A 7,214-nucleotide genomic window follows, 5' to 3' on the forward strand; every position below is an offset into this window, starting at 1 on the left:
TTTCTACCTTATATACTTGGCTCATATGGATGTTCTCCTTTGTCTTTTTATTTTTATTTAGGATATGTCTCCACTCCACAGTCACTTTGCACTGATGGGACTCATTTCGTCCGATTATTATGGATTATTTCTGTTTCTCTACACAACCTGTCGATTTATTTACGGTATGTGTATGATATGTTATATATCTACTTTATATTTATTTTACAGATAATTTGCCCTGATAAAGGCCTTATGAGCCGAAACGTTGGCATTCTGTGTGATTGGTTGTGACATAATAAATATATTTTTTTCTTGGATTACCTTTTGAGTGCTCAGATTTATCTATTTTTGGATTTACTGATGCTATTTTTCTGAGAACTCTATATTTACCTATAGTAGATCCCCCTGATCGCTTTACAACCACATAGTCCTCCATACAGCATTATGGGCACCTCATAGTTCGCCATACAGTATTATGTTCAACACATAGTGCTCCATACAGTATTACAGGCACCTCATAGTCCTCCATACAGTATTATGGGCAACCACATAGTCCTCCATACAGTATTATTGGCCCCATATAATGCTCCTCCATACAGTATTATTGGCCCCATATAATGCACCTCCATACAGCACATGATGGGCCCCCTGCTCCTACAGACAGTATTGTGGGCCCCGTGCTTCTCCACACAGTATTATGCCCCCCAGCTCCTCCACACAGTATTATGGGACCCCCGCTCCTCCACACAGTATTACGCCCCCGCACAGTATTATGCCCACCCCCTGCACAGTATTATTGCCCCCCCTGCACAGTATTATGCCCCGCACAGTATTTCCCCCCCAGCTCTTCTACACAGTATTATGCCCCCGCAGAGTATTTCCCCCCAGCTCCTCCACACAGTATTATGCCCCCCGCACAGTATTATGCCCACCCCCTGCACAGTATTATTGCCCCTGCACAGTATTATTGCCCCCCCTGCACAGTATTATGCCCCGCACAGTATTTCCCCCCCAGCTCCTCCACACAGTATTATGCCCCTGCACAGTATTATGCCCACCCCCTGCACAGTATTATTGCCCCCTGCACAGTAGTATGCCCCGCACAGTATTTCCCCCCCAGCTCCTCCACACAGTATTATGCCCCGGCCCCGCACAGTATCCCCCCCAGCTCCTCCACACAGTATTATGCCCCCGCACAGTATTCCCCCCCCCCCACCTCCTCCACACAGTATTATGCCCTGGGCCACGCACAGTATTTCCCCCCCCAGCTCCTCCACACAGTATTATGCCCCGGGCCGCGCACAGTATTTCCCCCCCAGCTCCTCTACACAGTATTATGTCCCCACACAGTATTATGCCCCCCTCCCCCTGCACAGTATTATGCCCACCCCGCACAGTATTATTGCTCCCCGCACAGTATTATTGCCCCCTGCACAGTATTATTGCCCCCCTGCACAGTATTATTGCCCCCCTGCACAGTATTATGCCCCGTACAGTATTTTCCCCCCTTGCTCCTCCACATAGTAGTATGCCCCCACACAGTATTTCCCCTCCTCCCCCAGCTCCTCCACACAGTATTATGCCCCGGTCCCCGCACAGTATTCCCCACCCCCAGCTCCTCCACATAGTATTATGCCCCCGCACAGTATTTCCCCCCCAACTCCTCTACACAGTATTATGCCCACCCCGCACAGTATTATGCCCCCCCTGCTCCTTCATAAATTATTATGGGCCCCAGTCAGACATAAAGAAAAAAAAATCCTCGCCTCTCCCGTTCCCGTGTGTGACAGCAGCCAAACATAAAAACCCAATATAAAGCTTTTATCTCTGTAATTGCACCGACCCAAAGAAAAAAAAAGTCACCTAATCACTTATACTGCACAAGGAACGGCATAAAAAATAAATAAAACCAATTCTTCACATGCTGTTGATTTTTTTCATTCTGCCTCCCAAAGATCGCAGTAAGGCTCAGCGCACATTTATCCTGCATTCTGCGCTGATTGCTTACACCAGGGTTTCCGTGTAAATCTCTGAAATATGTGATTTAGACAGAATCTCTGACAGAAGATTCCCTATAATGAGGCAGATGGAGGCATTGTAGGTGCCATAGGACCTGCGATCCGGCGGTGTCCGTCTTTTTAGGATTGTATAAAAGTGCCGTCGCCACAGTTTTGTGCACTTCTGAAAAAAAGGACACTGTGGAAAAGAGGCCAGACGGAGTCCAGAGTAACTCTGCTGTCTCATTATAGTGAATGGATCCATCGGGGGGTTTATCTGAGTCATGTCACTCAGAGATTTAGATGGAGACCCCAAAGTATGTGGTCAGCGTAGAGCACCGGATAACTGTGTTCCCAAACGTTATATAAAATGTTCCCAATAAAAGCTTCCACTCAATCCACAAAAAAAGTCCCCACTCAGATCTGTTATCTGTTAACGGAAATATAGGGGGCTTCAAGGCTTTGGAAAAGCAAAATGGCTCCTCACTCGCCAAAAGAAATTTAGCAAATTTTCAACTCCCAAATCCAAATACTCCCCTCCCTTCTGAGCCCCAGTGTGCCTACATAACATTTAGCACCCACATGTTTGGCATTTTTGTAGTGATGAGAGCCTGACTAATTTACAGGTGCGTGTCCCCTGGTCACTACAACGGCAGTTTGCAATTTTCACTCAGCATCCACAGCTGCCTGTTTTTGGAAAACAAAACACCCATGGAGTCACTACTTCTCTAGATAAATTCCCAAAGGGTTATAATTTCCAAAATGGGGTCACTTTTGGGGGGTTCTGCTGTTCTGGCACCTCAGGGGCTCTGCCAATGCAACATGGCACCCTCAAACAAGTGCAGCAAAATCTGCACTGTAATATGGTGCTACTTCCCTTCTGAGCTTTGCACGTGCCTCAAAAGTAGTTTTCGGACACATATGAGGTGTCGATGAACTCAGGAGAAATTGCAAAACAAACTTTGGGGTCCATTTACTTCTTTTGCCTTTGTGAAAATACAAAATTTGTAGCTAAAAAAAGATTTTTGTGGGAAAAATGTGATTTTTTTTTTATTCTCACGGCTTAACGTTATAAACTTCTGTGAAGCACCTGGGGGTTCAAGGTGCTCAATACACATCTAGATAAGGTCCCAAAGGGGTCTAGTTTCCAAAATAATGTCACTTGTGGGGGGTTTCTACTGTTTAGGTACATCAGGGGCTCTTCAAACACAACATGGCGTCCGCTAAATATTTCATCAAATTTTGCATTCAAAAAGTCAAATGGCTCCCCTTCCCTTTCAAGCCCTGTCTTGCGCTCAAACAGTAGTATTCCCCCACATATGGGGTATCGGCGTACTCAGGAGAAATTACACAACAAATTGAATGGAACAATTTCTCCTGTTACCCTTATGAAAATGCAAAATATGGAGCTAAAAAACATTTATTTGGAAAAATGTGATTTTTTTTATTTCCACAGCTCTACGCTCCAAGCGCGACATGAAAACCACTAATTATTCCACCATATTTTACATTCTAAAACTCAAACGGCACTCCTTCTCTTCCAAGGCCTTCCGTGTGCCCAAACAGTAGATTTCCCCCACATATGGGGTATCACCATGCTCTGGACAAATTGCACAACAAAATGTATGGTCCATTTTCTCCTGTTACCTTTGCGAAAGTAAAAAAAAATTAGGTCTAAAGGAAAAAATTTTTGAAAGAAAAGTAAATATTTATTTTTTACTTCCACATTCCAAAACATCCTGTGAAGTACCTGAAGGGTTAATAAACTTCTTGGATGTGGTTTTGAGTACCTTGAGTAGTGCAGTTTTAACAATGTTGTCATTTTGGGGTATTTTCTGTATTTAGCCCTTCAAAGTCAATTCAAATGTAAGGTTGTCCCTAAAAAAATCGATGGTCAACTTTTAACCCTTATAACTTCCGAACAGAAAAAAAATGTTTCAAAAATTGTGCTGATGCAAAGTAGACGTGTGGGAAATGTTATTTATTAACTATTTTGTGCCATATGACTCTGATTTAAGGGTATACAAATTAAAAGTTTGAAAAGTACAATATGTCACAAGAAAACAGTCTCAGAATCACCGGGATCCGTTGAAGCGTTATTATCTCATAAAGTGACAGTAATCAGAATTGTAAAAATTGGCCAGGTCATTAAGGTGAAAACAGACTTCGTCTCAAAACGATTGAACCAAAGTAGGAGAAGAAAGGGAATTATCACACATTCAAAACCTAGCAACAGTCACAGATAAATCCACCAAGCACTTTCTCCAACAACAACCACCTCCCAGCCATGCAGCATAAGCCAACTCTGACAATGAGTCCTAGCCAGGACCCAGATTATATAGGAGATGGGAGTGGCTATCAGTGCACAGCTAAGAGCTTTACCACAGGAAAGCTTCCAGGAACTCTCAACTGAGCAGATCAACCTCTGCACTGCTAAAATAAATGTACACGGCTTAATATGAAGGTGAATTGCATCTATTCAGTGCAGGAGTAGGAGAAATCAGATGCTGCGATCTTCTGGCTCTTCTCTGTCACGGTAAACCCTTGTGACACTACCTGTGTGAGACATGTAATGACTGGCAGTCTGCTCTCTTCTTGTGTATGTCTCACACTGGTAACACCCATTTCCATTTAAAAAGCTCTTGAGGCAGATTCTAGGGAAGACCAGTGTTCAGCCCAGAGATCTTAACTTATTTACATATTAAGAAAAATGGGGATATTTCGTGAATAACACATTGGATCACAGGTATCAAGGTATCATTTTATTGAACTTCTCATGACCTACAAGCACATCTAGACGACTTAGGAAGGTTGATCAGTCCTACAGATTCCCTGTATCTAATACCTGTTTTTTTGAAGCGTACGTATCCAGTTTGAAAAAAAACACTGTGTGCACATTCCCTTAGACTTTGCAGTTGCTATTCTGAGGGCAAGTTTGGAAAATGAATGTAGACATGGAATTTTAGTATGAACACAATCCTTAAAGGGGCACTGTCACCTGAATTTGGAGGGAACAATCTTCAGCCATGGAGGCGGGGTTTTTGGGTTTTTGATTCACCCTTTCCTTACCCGCTGGCTGCATGCTGGCTGCAATATTGGATTGAAGTTCATTCTCTGTCCTCTGTAGTACATGCCTGCACAAGGCAATCTTGCCTTGTGCAGGTGTGTACTATGGAGGACAGAGAATGAACTTCAATCCAATATTGCAGCCAGCATGCAGCCAGCGGGTAAGGAAAGGGTGAATCAAACACCCAAAAACCCCGCCTCCATGGCTGAAGATTGTTCCCTCCAAATTCAGGTGACAGTGTCCCTTTAATGTTCATAAGGTGGAAAAACAAAAATGGTGAAAGTAGAGTTTATATGGTGCTTATCTTGTGAGGTGAGGCTTGTGATCTGATTATGTCAGTGGAGTTACTGACAAGACTAGAAAATAGGAAGAAACAGCCAACTGGGATTAGATCTTCCTATAATGGACACTTGACAGACACAACCAGACATGAATCTTGGTAAGAATACTTGACTGGATATAGACCACTAAACTTCCAGTACCATATGATCAGAAGATACACATGCACAGGAAAGTTTTCCGATATCTCGTGCAATTTTTTTGGAATAACTCATATATTGTTCAAGATATCATCATGGCTTCTACTCTTAGGAGAACAATGAAAACTATTGTATGACTGTTCGTTTTCCAAACTGATCCCAAAGAACCTCGACAGGACTCATTTTTTCAGGTTTATTCTTCTGATCCAAAAAATGCACCTGATCTAGATGTTAATTTCTAATTTTGCTAATATCAACATGCAGGACAAAATTACTCTTAATTCCTGTGTGAGGTTCATCCTGTACATACCGCTGAGCATATGTCTCAGTGTCTACCAATAAGCACAGATAGACCATTAATACTGTACTGTAATAAAAATGCTCAATTTATACAGTCATGGAGAACAACTAGAAGTAAAATATTATTAAATGTGAAAAGTCTAACATTAAAAGGTATCAAACTTAATAATGTAAACTGAAAAGAGAACACATCGTAACTTTTGAGACTACTCAAATCTCTTCAGGCATAGTGCTGGGTATAGCTATTATGCCTGATGAAGAGATGCAAGTAGTCTCAAAAGCTTGCTCTTTGTTACCATCTTGTTAGCCATTGAAAGCTATCAACAATTGAGGACTCTAAAATTTCAATATTTTTCTATCTAATGGCTAACACGGCACAAAGATATATTTTTTCTGTAGAAACAGTAATACACATGCCAAACCTTGTGATCAGAAGGCTTCCCCTGTAGAGCAGGATTCAGAGCTGAGATCCACCTTTACCATTCACTATAGAATCTCTTCACCAGAAAATAAAAAAGTGGAGAGGAAAGAAAATAGTAGTTTTTCTCAGGATTAAGCTGATTCAGTTTGTGCAAACAGAGCGGCTATTTTCTTCCAGCACCTCACATTTGCCTGTGTTTGCATTGTCGTATCTCTTCCCAAGTCTGGAGCCAATCACAGATGTGATGACCCATTCATCCACCGTATACAAATGAGATGGAAATCATCTGTTTGCCAGTATTCAAACCACCAGTATATGGAGGTCCAATGTCCTTTCACATTTAACTTGCTCCCAGGCCGCTCTCACTTTACCTTCTGTGATTGATTTTTTTTAAGTGCACTTTTTAGCTGATCAATAATTAATTGTGATGGACACTTTGTGGAAATGACCAGCATATTGTTTGGGGGAGAAACATTACATTTGTTGTGAGGACAATGTAGACAAGAACAAAGTTTTTTTATATTCTTCTTAAAAAGGAAATACCAATTTAGTTAGTGGGAATCTAATATTAAAATTTGTTTATCTAGAATGGATATTCGTCTATCTTCACCTTCTTCCATGGCTGGTGTCAAATCTAATCAGTATCAGACACTTGCAAAATTCTGATGTAAAAGTAATGTTTTGGTAAATATTTAATGCCAAGAAAAATATGTCCACTAGTTTATTTTTTTCCAATTGGTTCCCATTTGAGTTATAGACTGGTGATGAGCATTGTGCTCAGATAAAATGTTATCCAAGCATGCTTGGGTGCTAACCGAGAGGCTTCGGCACGCTCAAAAAATATATTCGAGTTTCATAAAGATTTCTTAATTTTATTCAACACGCTACATTTTCATATTTTCTACAAATGGTCTTCTAACTGTGGCCCTGCAGATCTCCTTGGGTGGAACTCATTGAGAAGGTGAGCT

General features: G+C 41.7%; 1 protein-coding gene across 1 annotated transcript in view; it reads right to left on the minus strand.

Annotated features, from left to right (window-relative positions):
* AVIL (advillin) overlaps window positions 1-6,471 on the minus strand; it is a 182,035-nt gene extending 175,564 nt beyond the window's left edge. Inside the window, exon 1 of the mRNA XM_069758610.1 lies at window positions 6,248-6,471. The gene's annotated coding sequence lies outside the window, so the exon portion shown is untranslated. The remainder of the gene's footprint in view (window positions 1-6,247) is intronic.
* Between the last annotated feature and the right edge of the window lie 743 nt (window positions 6,472-7,214).

This window comes from Ranitomeya imitator, chromosome 3 (assembly GCF_032444005.1).
Source record: "Ranitomeya imitator isolate aRanImi1 chromosome 3, aRanImi1.pri, whole genome shotgun sequence".
NCBI lineage: Eukaryota > Metazoa > Chordata > Amphibia > Anura > Dendrobatidae > Ranitomeya > Ranitomeya imitator.